Below are 18683 nucleotides of genomic sequence, written 5' to 3'. Positions count from 1 at the left end.
AAATCGCAGAGCGTCTGTAGCCTGGAGTTTGATACAGACCATTGCTAATTTATCACAACCAGCTTAAACGATTGTCCAACAAGAGGTCTCCTACAACGCCCAAGCTATAATATAAAAAAACAAGTCCTCAACATTGACAACCAATTCACGACTCTTTCACAATGAGCAACTGACAGACTGGGACCCAGTTTCTTCTCGACTCTGTAGCACAACGGCGCAAGGATAAAAACGCAAAACACGACTACAAGTCTTCACGAAAGACTTCACGAAGAACCAAAGCAAGACTCAGATCTGGGATGGCCGCCATCGGTGGTCAAGATGAGAAAGCTGCAGCGACACGGGAGCGGTGACTCTCTCAGATGGGTAACAAAGCGAGCGATTCTCTTTTACCCACTTCGGGCATCTGTAGCTGGAGCCTACCGCAATGCGTTCCTGCCACACTTACGGATGCTTAGTGGCCACCTGGGTCAGTGAGGTGAATAGCTTGCTGGGGTGGGGGGGCAGGAGGGGTCAAATGGGCGATGTGCACGGCGGTTCTTTGCCCTCGCGACTGCTCCCAATTTGCTCTTGTAGAGAGGCTGGGATGAAGACCTCACCATCGAACAAAGACAGTCGTATGTATGCACGTATGTGGAACTTATTTTGCACCGTGCATTGCCAACCGTGTTAACTGGAGGTGCGGAATGGAGGTAAAACCGCATCGTGCAGCGCTTTCAGATGCGGCCGCTGCTCCTTCTGCAGGGCCCCTCCGGAACGCCCTCCCTCTCCTCCCTCTCCTCCCTCCCACCTTTGTTTATGAAACGTCTGTGCGATCTAGCCCACAACAGCTTAACAATATATTTGTCGCGGAAGCCTACAACGTCCTGAATTGAAGTAATATTGTGCACACGCAAATAGGTAGATTGTTTAAAGCTTATCGACTTACGTTTGTCTTTGAAAGTGTTTAATCAGCAATACGGATCCTGTACTGGTATCTTCCAGGACAAATCACTATTTGAAATTTTTCAATTAATACTTTTTTATTGCTCTGGCGTGTATCTTCAACGTTTGTTCACCACTTTTATAACTTAAATTGTTTCATATTCTTAGCTCTTTCGGTAAAGTCACGTTGAAGCGAAACAATGAAATAATAAAATATATATAAAACAATAAAAAATCTCACGACGTTTCGACCATAACGCCTGATGACCGTTTGCGTTATGGTCGAAACGTGAGAATTTTTTTTATTGTTTTACAAATTTTATTATTTTATTGTTTCACTTCAACGTGACTTTACCGAAATAGCTAAGAATATGGATTACTGCAGTCACGAAAGCTTTAAATCAAAATTTAAATTGTTTCCCCAATTCGGTAAGCCCCTAATAGCAACATATCATTTTGCTGAAGCTTCGTTCCTGCAGGATCATATTTACAAGGGTCGTCGTGTTACAGACAGATAGACAGAAATGGCTTATGCATTATCATCTTCAACGTCAATTGTAGAAAGGTTAATTTAAGCTAATTTTAAACTATTTTTAACCAGGTATGGCCCACTGTGTTACTTAATATATATGCCAACCAAAGAGCATCGCCCATTCTACGAGAATTTGACATTGCGAAAGGAGTAAGACTGGACTGTATACTGTGTCCCTACCTATTCAATTTATACAGTGAGCGTATTATGCGAGAGGCAGGCCTGGATTGCATCGAAACAGGCGTGAAGATTAGAAGCAGAAGAATAAACAACTTAAGAGATGCTGATGATACCACCCCACTATCAATAGCAAAGCTGAAATTATGACCCTGTTGGTAAATGTTAAAGAAGCTAGTGGGAAGGCTGGGCTGTGGCTCAATCTCCAAAGGATTAAGATGATGGCGACAGAACCACTAAACTCTTTTGTCTGGAAAATGCATCAATCAAAGTTGCGAAGAACGTTGTCTTCCTGTGTTCCTTGACTGCTGAAGACGGAGAATGTAGCCACGAGATCAGTAGGCGGTCAGTTCTCAGGAGAATAGCCATGTCACAGCTCAATAAGATAAGGAGAGACAAGGGCATTACCATAAGCACCAAGAAGAGACTTGTCAAAGTTCTGGTATTCCCTGTCGTCGTATATGGATGGGAGTTGTGGACGCCGAGATTGAGTGAGAGAAAGAGGATCAGAGCATTTGTGGTGCTGGAAAAGAATGCTACATAAACCACGGACAGCCAAATATCAAACATGTCCGTCCTGAGAGAGATCGGTCCCGCTCTTCCACTCGAGTCCTTATTCATGAAGCAGAAATGTACTATCTTTGGACACTTTATGAGGACCTCTGGACGAGAGGAATCAGTCTTGCTTGGGAATGGAGAAGATATCAGGGTCAGAGGTCGACCTTGGAGGAGATGGATGGACGACATCAAGAACACCACTGGCCATACACTTGCCCAGCTACGAGAGGCAGTGAGAGACAGGTTTGGATAGGAGAGTCTGGTCGTGGATGTCACCAGAGGTCGATTTCGACCTGACGGCGCAAGGTGAAGAGGTGAAGGCCCACTGAGCTATATAGCTCTTTTTTCAGAAGCGATTTCGCTACAAATGATAGCTAAACAAAGTGGCTCATGTGGAAATTTATAGCAGCCAAATACTCTAAATGCGTTTATGTTGATTCAAAATGTGGAGGGAAAAATCCGAAGGACCCAGAAAAAAATCCACGTGACCACAGGGAGAGAGACGCGCAAACTCCAAATTTATAGCAGGCGTCTGTCGAGATCGAACCCACGACCCCCTATATACCAGGCAATATATTTAACATCTCCTAGCCACCACCAATCACGGTGTCCCTTTCTCTGCAACAGGAACCGCTGCTACGACGCATGCAGCGACATCGACGGTGCCATTGACGGTTTTGCCTTTTCGCGCCAAAGAGTTCATCGCCATAACCACGTGGGCTCTGATCTTCCTTCTGTTGCTGATGGTGCTTCTCCACCGGTGCCACCACCGCTACCACAGCAGGAATTGGTGTTGTTGGAGGACAATGAGAAGTCATTTCAGCCGTGGTGATGGTGATGGTATTGATGATAGTGGTGGTGGTGGTGGTAGAAGGAAGGGAGACTTGGGAGAGACGCAGCACCCTGGTGGAGAGACTCGTCGCTTAGAGGAGATGGAGACGAGTGAGGTGCGTGAAATATATCGATCTCAATATTTTGATAACTCAATTCTTCTTCACAATTCTGGCTATCACCTTATGAAGTTGGTTGGTGATGGTATCACCAGAGAAACGTCACAGTACTCGAATTGTAAACGTTGTGGGTTGACTTTCCAACACACCGTTGTGCTGAGGTAGTAAGTAATTAGCATGTTTTGTTGACGGACAACCCTTACTAGTTGGCTGTGTCGGGTGGTGATGGGTTTTAACGACACATTTATATATTTACGCGATCTAACCCAAAAAACATCCCAATAGTGAGTGCTGACTCTATGGGTGGCAGTGCTGAGTCTATGGGTGGCAGTGCTGAGTATATGGGTGGCAGTGTTGAATCTATGGGTGGCAGTGTTGAGTCTATGGGTGGCAATGTTGAGTCAGGTGGTGCGATCTAACCCACAAATGTTTTATCATGGATAATATTGGTCGCGAAAGCCTATGTGTTCAACTAATTTCTTCAGAACTGCTTTTTGTATGTAGTTTGTTGTCCTTCCTCTGATAAGCATGGTTGGCTATGCACAGTGTGAAAGAAGTTCAACACCCATGCATGTGTAGTGTCGTCTGTGCGTGGGGGTGGCGTGCATCGTAGACACAGCCAGCGGAGCTCACGCCACCACTCGGGCTCCCTCTCTCTCTCACACACGACCCCGCTGCCGCGTGCCCCGTCCCAGACATGACCCTGTCTGTGTTACACCGGTGGCGTCGACAGAAACAGCCAAATGCTATCTGGCCACGCAATGATTGGGCGAAGGTAGAGGCGACAAGGGTGGCGACAATGACAGCGATGACGAGACAAGTCCAATCCCAGAACCGGCTGGCCCAGATCTCTCGCTCTCCACAGCTTATATTCCCCTTGGCGCGGCTTGGCTCCGCCCTAGCCGCGCCCCCCTTCTCAAACCCTCCAGAGGGTTCCAGGGGCTTCCACACGAGGTCTACCATGACCCTTGCCCCAGTTCCTCCGCCCTGCCGGTACACCAGCGTATATACTCAGTGGCGTATGTGCAAAGTGCCCACCTGCAGTTGGCTGCTGCTGTCCAACAGTCAGCCCTATGTCACTACACATGCATAGACTCAACACTGCACATAGACTTAACATTGGCCATAGACTCTACGATACCCATACACTCAACACTGCCCATGGAGTCAACACTGCACCGCAGCAACATCCTGCATCACATTGGAACCGTGTAGTTTGCTGTGCTGCCTTCTCCTGCCCTATGCAAATGAGTGGGTCAATGAGTGGTTGAGTGAGTAGGTCAGTGAGTGAGTGGGTGAATGGGTGAGTGAGTGGGTTACTGAGTGAGTTGTGGTGACCTACAGTGTGGTGGTTGAACAGTGTGGGTAAGACAGTCAGTGTCTGGTAGTCCTCACTATAGGTGGGCCAGGGGGCGATCAACAAAGTGAGTCTCATGGGCCACTGTGACCATGTTCGTACCTAGAGAAAAATGATAAGGAAGTGAGTGAGTGAGCGAGGGATTGGAATACATCAGTGAGCGCTGGATCATAAATCAACCTGGAAGCTGCTTTACTCTGAACTGTATGGGTGAATAAGTGGGTGAGTGAATGAGCTAATGAGTGACTGGGTGAATGCATAAATGCAGAGTGAATGAGTAAGTGCTGGGTAAATTATTAATGGAGAAATTATTAAGTGTATGGCTGAGTAAGTGGCTAGCTGCACGAATGACTGGCTGAGTAGTCTGCGAGTGACTTGAGTAAATCACTGAGTGTTGGATAATTAATTGGTCACTCCGACTGCTGCTCCCATCTGAATTCTACCATGTTGAGCAGTGAGGTAGCAACTGGCAGGTCCTGCTGCTGCTGCTCCACAATTCGAGATACGGTGACAGCAGCAGCAGGATGCCATCTTCGGCCGAATTACTCCGTTTTGTGTGGCTGCCTAAAAAGACCATCCCAGAAGTATATCTGAAAGCGTCCGATGCCCTCACCGTTTTTGCCCGATGGTAAGCCAAAATCCACTGCAAGGATGACCGGAGTCCACGTGAAGTTAGTTTCTGCTCCTTAACGAAATCACCGAGGTATTGTGGATCATTTGTGGGAAGAACTTTGTTTGTGTAATGAGTGCGACCTCATAATGTACTCATTCGGCAACTGGAAGACATTGCAGCTCAGCGAGCAGTAGAAAGACACGGTTGGATCTTGCAGTACCCATTAAACTACGAAATCAGCGACCCGAGGTCTATTACAGCTCATAGCCAACACGATTATTTGAACCCGAGGTCGAATCAGCCTCGAATGAATACCTGGTGTGGTTATGTCAAAACATGGCCACTGGAGAGACACATGTGGTCGGGCGTGGTGTTGGCCACCCATCCTCTGTGTGCTTTCCCGACCTTCGCAAGTGCTGCTTGCTAACAGTACTTGCCCTAAAGATATGTTTATTGTCTTTTGACAGATCGTGTATGCAAGCCTTCAAATGGAGCGTCTACCGACTTGCACGCAGCCTTGCCGACCTCCTGGGGAAGACTTCACGGTGTACACGACCATCGCGGCATTAAGTGAGGAGAAAGAACTTCCAGACTGAAGGGAGTCGCGAGAATAAAACAACAGCAGCAAAGTTGGACATTGCCTTAACCGCCAAACTGAACTTTTATTTACCAGGTAAGGCCCCACTGAGCTACTGAATATAGATAGCTCTTTTTCAGAAGCAACCTGGCCACAAATGCCAACTCAACGAAGTGGCTTATAAAGTGGAAATGTATTGCAGCAAATCTCTAAACGCATGTTTCTGACTGTGGAGGGAAAAAAAACAGAGGACCCGGAGAAAAATCCATGAGACCACGCTGAGAACATGCAAACTCCAAATATACAGCAGGCGTCAGTGTCGGGATCGAACCCACGACCTCCTGTAGACCAGGTGAGTTAATATCTTCTAACAACTACGGCAGGAAGAAGAATGACAATCTGCTGCCTACCCTCTGTCAATAGCCTGGCCAGGGGAGGCTCTCCTCCTCCATGTGGCCTGTTATGAACCATACTTCAAAGCTGTTCATCACGGGGTTTGGTGGAAGATTGGGAGGTGTCCACCACTGGTGTTCGAATGTCATCAGCGATAGCCTCTGGACTGTGTGTGTGTATGTAGGGAGCGGTAGTGTAGCAGTTAGCGCGCTGCGCTATGAACCTGGCCACCCGGGTTTGTTTCCCGATCACGGCCAACACTTGTAACGATTAATCTGAACGCCACCTCGGGAGCTAAAAGCGCCCGGACGTGGTGCTGGCCACCCACCCCCTTGTGTACCGTGCTGGCTTTCATTAGGTGCTCGTTAACAGCACTTTCCCCAAAAGTCTGTAAGGCGATTTGGGGGATGTTTATCTTTGTTTGAGACTGATTAATCAGTAATCATGAAAAAATCTGTAATTAATTAAATCACTTTTTTACGGGTAGTACTTGACTTACGAACGGTTCCGTTCCTGACGAGCCTTGCATAATTTGAATGGCTCATATGTCGCGACAAGAATGTGGTGCTGTATTTACATGTGCATACGGTCAGTGTTATAAATGTTACGAGTCAACAAAAGGGAAGCATTGTTAAACTCATAAATGAGAAAAAAAATGTACATTTGCATGTATTACTGTAATAAATACTGTTCCTTGACAACTTTAAACCCCCACTTTAGGGAAATCACAGTTTAAATGAATATCAAAAGGTCATACAATCCATTTTAGTTTTTGCCCAGTAACAACGTTAGTATTTTACCATTCATATTAATGTGTTTTGGGTTAAATCGCGTAAATACAATTGTGCTGTGAACCCAACACCACTCGACAAGTCAATCGGTAAGGGTTGGTAATGCAGTCACACTCTGGCCTATATGAAAATTAGTGCTCTGCTGCAGCTGAACTTTAGCCCGGCCTTGGGGTGACATGGGTTAAAATTCATCCAGAGCCAAGTTGCAAATAAAAATACAGCCCGTCTATGACATTGTGGGGTGGTGGCGAGGGGTGAGTGAGGAGGGTGATGAGGGATGTGGGAGGGGTGGTGGGGGAGCGATGATAGTGAAGGGTGGAGGTGAATGTTGGAAGGGTGTTAGGGGATGGTCTGCCCAATGTTCCCCTTGGACCTTTGCACTCAGGCAATGCAATCACCGTTTTTTTATTGGTTTGGCTCTGAGCTTGGTCCCAGCCATGATTTATGCTCTTCGAAGGAATATGTTTTTTCTTTCAGAATAATTCTTTCAACCTATAATGCGAACATTGTTCACTCACTTTCAAAGAGCGAGAACGACTCGGATACGTGAGGCGGCACCACAGGCAAGATGGAAGGCAGCCACGCAGTGAGCCAGTGCCATCAATTGCCCAATATTTGCGGTCCTCTATATACTAACGTGTTATAGGTAAATTAATCAGTGTTTGCATCTCGGAATAAAATCACGCATGCGAGTGGGAAACGCCTTACCCCATGCAAACTGAACGTGTGGAGTCCACATTTGTTTTCTACTGCCATCTCCTGGTAAGTCTGAGTATAGCTCCTTAACGGCCACGGAGAGAGTTTGACATTTTGTGCGACCCACCAACCCTTACTGTGTCCCTAGTGCTGGAATCCATGCTTGTGTAGTGATGGTAGTATCACTACTGTGTACACACGCACAAGCGTGACGTCACTATGCGGGGGAGCGTCATGACCACGCGGGTCTACACACACGCATGACGTCATCCCGGCTGGAGGCGGGAATGACGTCAAGGCCGGTTCTGGGCGCGGGAGGCCACGAGGGTGGTGTGAGGCCGTGGCACTCTGTGACCCCGGCTGGACACGTAACTGGACCCCAGTGGGGGCCGGGGGCCTAGGGGGCACCTCGGAGGGCACGTGGACAGCAGGGGGGCTTCGAGAGGGTTCTCGAAGGGAGGCGTGGCCGGGCCGGGGCCCGGGCACGCTGAGGCCCATATAAGCAGCCTCCTCACGAGGGTCGAGGCTGCTCGTATCAAGAGCGAAGATGCATCGTGAAGACGCCAAGAAGAGTCAAGCCTCCAGTCAGCGGAACTGGCAGTAGCCCACCTGGCTGGGTCACGCTAGAGTATTTGAGAAGTATGTGTTAGCTAGAGCAGGTCGGTGGTCACCACCTTATGTGCAGTGTTATATTACTTACCGTTCTAATAAATCAGCGTTGCCTCCTAAGGAGTCGTGTGTGCACCTAATTCGAACCCACTACACTTGTGCCACCACGCGCCTTTTATGAAAGATGTCATGGAGATGGTGCGTGTTGCAGAATGTATTTTGAGTTGTTATACATTCTGGAAGACACGGAATGGTCTCATGGCTATTTTTTTTTCATTCAGAACGATATTCCAGAAGAGTAAGACGTCTTTTTTCGTTAGGAATGACATTTGGAAGGTACGGACCCGTTCTACCATTCGTGTTATTGGTCAGAAGACTATTCTGAAAGGTTATTTCCACACTGAATAATCTCCCGCTTGGTATTTTGTTATCACAGTGTGTCCCCTAAATAGTATATAGGTGGATATACCGAGTCCCACATATCAATGAGTGCCTGGGGGGGGGGGGGCATAAAATGTGACTCGACCATCGGTAGCCGAATGGTTTAGTGAACTAAACGGTTCTGTTTCTCAGCGTGGCAGTTAAAACAACGAGGCGAGCGTCTTCAATGCGACTCACGCAGAACTTGTCCACCCTGCCGTACGAATGGGGTTCACCACAGTGAGGCCGCACTCAGCAGATCGCGTGCGGTGGGGTGAAGTGTGGGTACATCCACCTCTCCCAACGCCTGCTGGCCGGCACGTCAGAGTCGACCCCGGCGCCACCTGGAGGGGCTCTCTCTGCCTGGCGGAGCTCCTCCTGTCAGCGGTGCTGCCCCGTCGCCCCGCTCCGTCTCCGACACTCGCGGCGCTGTCGCTCCTCCAGGCGGCAGCGCCTCGCTGCTGCCTTGGAGCTCGGAGGGCTGCGAGACGACGCCGTGGAGACGCCCTCTGGGCTCGCGCTCGCCACGTGACTCGCTCACTGGGGGCTCAGCTGAGGCAACGTTTGCGACTAAAATAAGCAACGTTGATTATCACGAAATAATCACGAGTTTTTTGGATAAAATTAATCTTAACTGGAGCGCATAAAGTCACGTAGCAGGTAGAAATAAAATAAATCACGATGTTTCAATCGCAACACAAGCGACCTTCATCAGGTGGGACAACCACAGCAAGAAAATGTAACAATTTGGCCTCCGGAATGAAAACCCCCCCTCATAGAGGATGTGGCTTAATCGGTTAAAGCCGGTTATGAACAAATGCACACTGCGCTTTGCAGCTCGGAGGGTGAAAGTGGAAGAGGCGGCAGTAGCTCAGGCCGTGACGCTAGTGGGCACTGAGCGAGGTCACTCCGCGAAACGTCTCAGACACAGAGCTGCTGCTGCTGCAGCACGGCGACTGTACGCTGTCAGCACGCGCTGAAACTCCTCAACCATACAATTGTAACATAGACACAGATACTTATATATCTTTATATACGGCTAGGCAATGTATGTGAGTGAAGGAGGCCAATTCTGTGCTTGGGTATCGGTTTTGACGGGGGGGGGGGGGGGTTGGCGGTAAGAGGGCGATTTTGGAGTAACTCATGCAGCCAGCTATGGCTCTAGGATTTGGTGTTACATGTTATTTAGGTAATTTATTGTAAAAATCCGGTCACAGTCCCTGTGATCACTGTTACGTTGCAATTATGGCTTTATTTTTTGGTGATTTCGAAAAGTTTTTTGGTTTGGACATGTTTGTTTAATTGTAGTACGGAGTTAGACTGAATGCCTTAATGTAAGTGTAGTGCCTTGGAGTCACTCGGACGACAATCGCCTTTCTTCCACCGTCACTTGTATTTCTATCGTTCCGCACACACTATAATTTCACACACACACACTATATATATAATTTCTCCTCTCCGCGCTCCGCCAACTCGAACACTCGAATTCCCCTCAGCACCGTCCACTCATACTCCTTGTCTCCCCACACAATCTCTTCTTCTCCTCTCACCGCACACACAGTGGTTCTATCTCTATCTCCTCACACACAGTGACTTGTCTATCTCTTCACAGACAGTGACTTGTCTATCTCTTCACACAGTGACTTGTCTATCGCTAACTCTCCCTGTACCTACCTATACCGTAATCTCCACTCTGCTAACGCTAACTCTCGCTATCGCTATTTATTGTCCTCTGGGTTCGGCTCTCAATCTATTTCCCACTAGCACTTACCGGCTTCCACTCTTCGCATCTCTCTCTACCCGCTGCTGTCTCCACTTCTCGCCAACTCCCCCGCCGTCCAAATCACCTAACGTTTTATTCCCCTTTCCAATCAGCCTTAATTAATTGCCACCTGCCTCGCTGGCATTTTCCTGCCAGCTCCGCACCTGTCCAACGGCCCAGACTCTATGACGCCGCCACTTAACGCTAACAGCCTCTCGACCAATCACAGCCCTCGTCCCTTGACTCCATTAATTACTTTGGCTTGTTTACGCCACCCGTGACTTCATTACCTGCCCGACCTTACATGACCCACACTGTTTGTATGTACTTTATATGGCCAATTTACCCATGTGTATTTTCTACTCCACTATATCACCCCCCCTCCCCCCCCCCCATGATGAAGGAACCTAGCCGTCCCAGGCTACGCTATACTCGAATTGGAGTAGTGGAGTGAAGCGGACGGAATGATGATAACATATATACAGAACACTCGCAACACATAACCATTTTGTACAACCACCCGACACGCACAACCCAACGACGCTCACACAACACCTTTATACAGAATCCCCAAACCGCCCAAAGTCAACGTAGTGTACTTCTCCTGGAACGAGTTCCTGCTGCCGGCCCATCTCCCCTGCACGGGACACCCTGCGGTAAGGGAGGGCCTCGCTCGTCTCGCCAACGAGGGGCGCTCCTGGGCTCCACCCTGTGCCCCTCCCTGTCCCAGCAACACTGCTGGCGGGGCTGTCCGTCGTTCCCGGTCGGGACGGACATTGGTCCGGATCTGTGGCCGTTCAGTCGGCGTCCGGTCAGCAACTCTGCCCAAAAGGGGCGATCCTGCAGGCACACGGGGGGCAGATCTCTGGGACACGCGCACTTGTGACCTCCCCACAGGTTCGTCGGACACATCCAATACAGGCCGCTCTCGGATGGGGGATGACGCATCATATGGTAACACAAATTTCTTCATGCGCGACGGGTGAACAAACCATGTCCGACGACCGAATTTTATTCACACACTCTGATTCCGTAAAACCTCCACAATATCAACGGGCCCCTACCAGGGGCGGTGAAACTTTGGGGACGTTCCCACCGGCACCATGGGGCAGTGCAACCAGGCTTTATCTCCAACACTCCACGGCTCTCGTGGCCGCTGCCTGCCGTACAATCTTTCGTTAGCGGCTTGTCGTCGTGCGTATTTTTCAATGCAGCCTCCCGGGCTTCCCTCAGACGGTCTAAAGCCACCTGCATTGGAGCAGGCACCGTCGTAGATTTCTCTCGCTTCCGAATTCCCAATTTAACAATAGCCGGCGCTTCTGGTTCCCGTCCATACGTTAGAAAAAATAGCGAGTACCCCGTTGAGGCATGCGGGGCCAATCTATACGCGGCCAGCGTCGCTGCAACATGCAGGTCCCAATCATCTTGAGCGGTGTTTACTTGGTGACAAAGCATGGACGTCAGCGTCCTATGCAGCCGCTCGACCATCCCGTCAGTCTGCGGGTGGTACGGGGACGTCCGGATTTTTTTGGTCCCCAGCGAGTCACACACGTCTTTAATCAATTTCGATGAAAATGTTTTGCCTTGGTCAGTAAGCAATTGTTCCGGTGCCCCCTTATCTAAGACGTACCCTTTCAAGAAACCCTCAGCGATCGACATCGCTGACTGGTCTACTAGCGGCCATGCCATCGGCCAACGAGTTAAGTATTCCACCCCGACGAGCAAATATTTGTGCCCTCGGGGGGTGACGGGGAACGGACCCAAAATATCTAGTGCCACAATTTCGTTCACTCTCGAAACTTGAATCGATTGCAATGGGACACGATATGGCCGTGCCGGCGCTTTCCTCCACACACATTCTTGGCACGCTTTTACATGCTGTTTCACATCATTAAACATTCCCGGCCAGTAAAATTCATTCCCCACTGTCAACGCGGTCTTCTTCTCCCCCAAATGCATCAATTTATCATGTATCTCGTTAATGAGTTTCCCCCGCAACACCCTCGGGACAACAATACAAAATTTTTGTGCTGCCACATCCCAGCGAACAAGCAACCCCTCCGTCAACATCAAAAATGAGCGATCCTCTGATCCCCTTGAACGAGAGGCACGCAGCCTCATCCTGGTCAGCGAGGAATCCTCTACCTGCAGTTGCTTCCACTGTTTCAATGACAACCCCAACAATCCAATTTCTGCTCCAGGAATTATCCCTGGCACTCCCAAACCCGCTGCAGCGACCGTTTGCGGACCCTGCTGCAGTGGCAGGCCGCACCGACACGTCTCAGCCGGTCGCGGCAACCTCGACAAAGCATCCGCGTTTACATGGCGCGTTCCTTTCCTATGTTGGATCGTGAAAGAGTACTCCTGGAGGGTCTCAAGCCAGCGAGCCATCTGCCCCGATGGCTGATCCACGCGCAGCGAGTACTGTAGTGCCGCGTGATCAGTGCGGATCAAAAATTCCCTGCCGTACAGATACGGTTGGTACTGCCGAACAAAATGGACAATCGCCAACAATTCTCTACGCGTCACACAGTATTTTTGCTCCGCCGGCGATAACAACCGGCTGCCATATGCCACCACTGTCTCGACGCCCTCAACCATCTGTGACAAAACAGCACCTATGCCCATATGACTGGCATCCGTGTCAAGTATAAATCGCTTCTTAAAATCCGGGTATCCCAACGGCGGTGCATCCGCCAATGCGGCCCGCAATGCTTCGAACGATTTTTGTTTAGCAATCCCCCATTGAAACTTCACACCTTTCCCGGTCAGCGTATGCAATGGTCGAGCAATCGTGGCAAAATCCTTAACGAACCGCCGATAATACGACGCAAAGCCCACAAAGCTACGCACTTCCCCTGCTGTTCTCGGCACTGGCCATGTTCGCACACAACTCGTCTTTTCCGGATCAGTGGCCACTCCTGACGCGCTAACAACGTGCCCCAAATAATTCACCGATGTTCTCAACAATTGGCACTTCTTTGGTTTAAATTTCAATCCGGCGCGCCGCGCTCTGCCAAAAACGGCGTGCAGTCGTTGCAAATGTTAATCGAAATTCCTACTGAAAACAATCACATCATCTAGATATATCAAGCATGACTCCCACTGTAGGCCCGACAACACGAGTTCCATTAATCGCTGGAAGGTCGCCGGCGTGGAGTGGAGTCCCATCGGGAGCACGTTAAATTGATACAATCCTTGTGATGTCCGAAATGCCGTTTTAGGTCTTGACTCCTCATCCAGGGGCAATTGCCAAAAGCCCGACAACAGATCGAGGGTCGAAAAGATTCTGGCGCCGGACAGGGCGTCCAGTGAATCATCAATTTGTGGAAGCAGGTACGCTTCCGCCACCAAAACTTTATTCAATTTCCGATAGTCAACACAAAATCGCATGGTTCCATCACGTTTTTTAACGAGGACAATAGGGGCTCCCCACGGGCTGGACGATGGGGCAATAATATCTTGCTCTAGCATTTCATCAACAGATCGCCGAATACATTCTTTCTCAAGCGGACCTACACGATGCGAATTTAACCTGATCGGAGGTGCGTTTCCTGTGTCAATACGATGCCGCAACAATGTCGTCCGACCCACGTCGTATTTCCCTGAACTGAACACATCTTTAAATTCCATTAGCAACGCATGCAAACTCGACCGTTGCACAGGCGATAACTCTGGGTTTTGTTTGTAAAGATCGCTTAACCATTCCGGATCGTCTTCCTCCCTTGACAACATTTCATCCTGTCCCATAGCAAAACACGTTTTCGTTTCTGGACCCGGCGTACCCGTCGCGTGCGCCAACATAGTGCCCTCTTGAATAACAACCTCTTTGTGTCCCGCGTTTACACTTTGAATGAAAGGATCGCAATATGTTGGTATTATGGTCAAAGCCCCTACCACGGTGGGCATTCTCGATACAGCATTTGAGGGTGTTAACAGTACTCACTCCTGCAGCTCATCCCAAGGCAATTCCTTCTTTAACCATAGCGGCACCAATGTTTGCGATGCAGGTGGGACGCGCACGGTGCGGCTCACCACGGCCTGCACCACAGCGTTCGCCACCACAAATTTTGAAGGCGTCCCCAAAAATTTCATACATCTCCCCGACGGTAATTCCAAACAACCTTTTTCCACTGAAATCTTAATCGGCATCTTTCGCAAAAAATCAGTGCCCAACAAACACGGTACCGCCAAGGCCGCTGAAACCAAAACACTTCCCGTCACAATCACCTCCCCAATTTGAATTGTCGCAACCACGCAGCCCAAAATGCCCAAACTACCCCCGTTTGCCGCTACGCATGGCCCTTCCACCGGCCCCAACGATCCAGGCGATGTCGGCAGCGACCGAAAAATTTGCAACAAAATGAGAGTCGCCGACGCCCCGGTATCTACAATAACCCATACCATAACACCTTGAATGCATGCCATCACATCCGATGATCCCGGCGCGGCCCCCAACACACGATGTACCAATGCGCCCCACGTATCCCGGCCATGCGTACTATCCGAACTCGATGAATACGGGTGAGATAACGCGGATGAGTGATGTGGATTGGGCGGCCCTGTATTGAATGCATCTCGACTCACCCGAGATCCTTGGTCTTGGGGGAACCGCACACTGTAGTTGTTCAGCGCCCTTGGAGGACCACCTCTCTGTCTCCAGCAGTCGTGGGCGAGATGACCCCTCCGCCCGCACTCATAGCATGTCCGATGCACGCCATCTCCATACACCCCGGGATGACGCCGTCGTTCTCTGGTCGACACCCCGGACGCCGCTGCCATCAGCGGCGTCTCCTTCACCACCACCGCCACCATGCTCCCGGCCCGGCAGGGGTTGTCAGCGACGGCTGCGCCACCGCCGCCGCTGGTCCGTCTCGTATGTCAAGGTTGACTTGTATGTTCCTGGCGATCAGCAACGACGACACGTCGTCGTCATTGTCCTTGTCCGGGAGTGACAAGACGCTTTCAGCTCCTTCGCCAGCTGTAGCATCTTCTCCTGCAGCAGGGAGTCCCAGCCCTCCTAATCCATTGCCGGGTACGCAACCTGGGCGAGGGCCAGCAAGGCGCTGCGGAATGCCAGGGGGGACTCCGTGGCCTCCCGTTTCCTCTGTTGAAATCGACGTTTGGCGACCGACCGCGGCTCGTAGACTTTCCTCATTGCCGCAATAGCACCATCCAATGTTTTTCTGACAGCGGCAGTGAGTCCATTAAAAGTCGCCAAGGAGTCATCATCCAATGCCGTCGGCAGTGCTCGTAACGCGGCACTCTCCATCCATTTCAGAGACTCATAAGCCGCATGGAATCTTCGTATGAACGCCGTCCAATCTCCCACTTTGGCCTCAAATCGTTGTACGTGTAGCCGTCGTGGCGGTCCCGCCGACCGGTCGTCTTCGTCGTCAGAGTCCTCCACCCGCTCCGGCTGAGCGGCAACCTCCGGCGGTAGACCCGGTACTGGTTGTTGAATGCGGTTCTCCGTCAAAAAGTTCCGGAACTCCTCCGACAACTTCTCCATCCTGGCCTCCCACTGGTTCACGAGGACTCGCCAATCCTCTGGCGATCCCGGGCCCTCAGCACCACCCGAACCGCTGTCCCGGTCAGGAGTACTGCCGGCCATCTGGCCAGGCTGTACATCGTCGTTGTTGCTGTCGCCGCCCGAGTACACTGGCACATTTGTTTTCTTTGCCACTTTTTTTGACATCGTGGCGTGTTCAGTACTTTTTCTGACACCAAATGTAGTGCCTTGGAGTCACTCGAACGACAGTCGCCTTTCTTCCACCGTCACTTTTATTTCCATCGTTCCGCACACACTATAATTTCTCCTCTCCGCGCTCCGCCAACTCGAACACTCGAATTCCCCTCAGCACCATCCGCTCATACTCCTTGTCTCCCCACACAGTCTCTTCTTCTCTCACCGCACACACAGTGGTTCTATCTCTATCTCCTCACACACAGTGACTCGTCTATCTCTTCACACGCAGTGACTCTGTCTATCTCTCCACGCACAGTGACCTGTCTATCTCCTCACACACAGTGAATTGTCTATCTCTTCACACACAGTGACTTGTCTATCTCTTCACACACAGTGACGTGTCTATCGATAACTCTCCATGTACCTACCTATACCGTAATCTCCACTCTGCTAACGCTAACTCTCGCTATTTATTGTCCTCTGGGTTCGGCTCTCAATCTATTTCCCACTAACACTTACCGGCTTCCACTCTTCGCATCTCTCTCTCTACCCGCTGCTGTCTCCACTTCTCGCCAACTCCCCCGCCGTCCAAATCACCTAGCGTTTTTATCCCCTTTCCAATCAGCCTTAATTAATTGCCACGTGCCTCGCTGGCATTTTCCCGCCAGCTCCGCACCTGTCCAATGGCCCAGACTCCGTGACGCTAACAGCCTCTCGACCAATCACAGCCCTCGTCCCTTGACTCCCTTAATTACTTTGGCTTGTTTACGCCACCCGTAACTTCATCACCTGCCCGACCTTACATGACCCACACTGTTTGTATGTACTGTATATGGCCAATTTACCCATGTGTATTTTCTACTCCACTACATCAGTTTTCTTGTGGTTGTTGTTGTTTGACTTGCATCCCACTGGGATTTTTTGCACACAGCGTTGGTGTACGGTGCTTTTTTCAGGAATATTCTGCCGTTTTTTTTCATGGATTTTCTGTTTGTACAGGCACATAGTCACTTTAAGATGTTTTTTCTTGTTCGTGTTTTAGTTTTTTTTTGTTTGTTGTGGTTGCACCCGATTCAAGAGCCGAATGGCTCACAGGGCTAAACCAAAAAAAGAAACTGAAACTGGTCTCACGCCCAGTCGGTTCAATGGGCGCCGTCGTTCGTTGCAGTTTTCCTGCCCTCACGCCTCGACCGTCAGAACGACTCCTCTCCTCGCATTGACGTCCATCAAGCGGCTCGAGTCACGGTAGCGCGATGGATAACCCCTCCATTTGTTATTAAACCCCTCGATTGGTTTAATAACAAGTTGTGCACTGACCAACGTAATGGAAGGTCTGTCCCTGCGACTTGTTGATTGTGATAGCGAATGCGGGGAGAATGGGAAATCGTCGTCGGTGGTGAGGGCCAAGTTGATTCTCGTTCTCTCTCTCTCAAGCGTTCATTATATTCATCATATATAGATAGGGACAGTTGTTTATGTATAATTATCACTTCACATCTGGGAACGCTTCATTGAAAACGACATTTCGTGTGAATTTTCTGTCGTATTAAACATTCTGTTGCTTGGGGAGCGATTTAGAGCTCAAATTTTTAACTGAACTCGGCCCCCTCAGACGGAGCCTGAATCCACGTGAGGCAACGATTGGCGAAGCTTCCCTCCAGTAGTGGACTGAGCATGGCTGCTGCTGGTGATTAATGGGGAGCGGTGGTGCAGCAGTTAGCGCGCTGCGATACGAACCCGGCGACCCAGTGACGATTATCTGAGCCGGGCCTGGTCCTCCCCTAGGTCGACTCGGCCACAAACAAGTACCTGGTGTACTTGTTTGTGGTGGACAAACATCGCCACGAGGGAGACAAAGGCGACCGGGCGTGCCGTGGCCTCCACAGCCGCTCGCTACGAACATCGCTCACCCCGAGTTTGTTAGTTTCAAGTTTTCAAGTTTCATTTATTAGGTATAGCCCTGTGAGCCATGCGGCTCTTGAGTCGGGTGCAACCACAACAAACAAAGTATGAACAGAGAACATCTTAAAGCGACGACGCGCAACAGAAACATCCTGGATAAACCAGCAAATCTTCAAAAAAAACCCACCATATTACAACGCTGTGTGCAAAAACCCCAGTGTGATGCAACACAAACAATAACAACCATAAGACAATTTAGATTCAAGTTATCAGGCCAATTCCGCACTTCCGCAAGAAACATGGCTTAACCATATGTTTTAGAAATCACCAAAATAAAGCTATAAAAATAACATTTCGTGTGTTAGAGGCTGCATGGTAGGAGGGGGGGGGGTCTTTGGCGAGGGTGAAGTCCACGGCTGGTGAGTGAGGAGCCCTGCTGAGGGTGAAGTCCACGGCTGGCGAGTGAGGAGCCCTGCTGAGGGCGAGGCAGCAGCACGTCGTGGTTAACCTCACGGAGCCGACGTCTCGGCCGCCCCGTGCAGCCGTGGCCGTGAGTGCCGCACCGAGCCGTGAGTGCCCCACGGAGCTCTCTGTGGGCGGCGTCGTCGTCGTCTTCGTGGCGGGTGCCACCACCCGCGCCTTGGCCATACTTCACTGCGCTGGTCTTGGATTAGTGCATTGTAAAGTTCGACAATATAATTTGATTATTTATGTTCAGCAGTCAGTGCGGTGATGG

Source organism: Petromyzon marinus, unplaced genomic scaffold, assembly GCF_048934315.1.
Source record: "Petromyzon marinus isolate PM22_M1 ecotype Great Lakes invasive population unplaced genomic scaffold, UKy_Petmar_22M1.pri1.0 PM_Scaffold_34, whole genome shotgun sequence".
NCBI lineage: Eukaryota > Metazoa > Chordata > Hyperoartia > Petromyzontiformes > Petromyzontidae > Petromyzon > Petromyzon marinus.
This window is presented reverse-complemented; position numbering follows the sequence as displayed.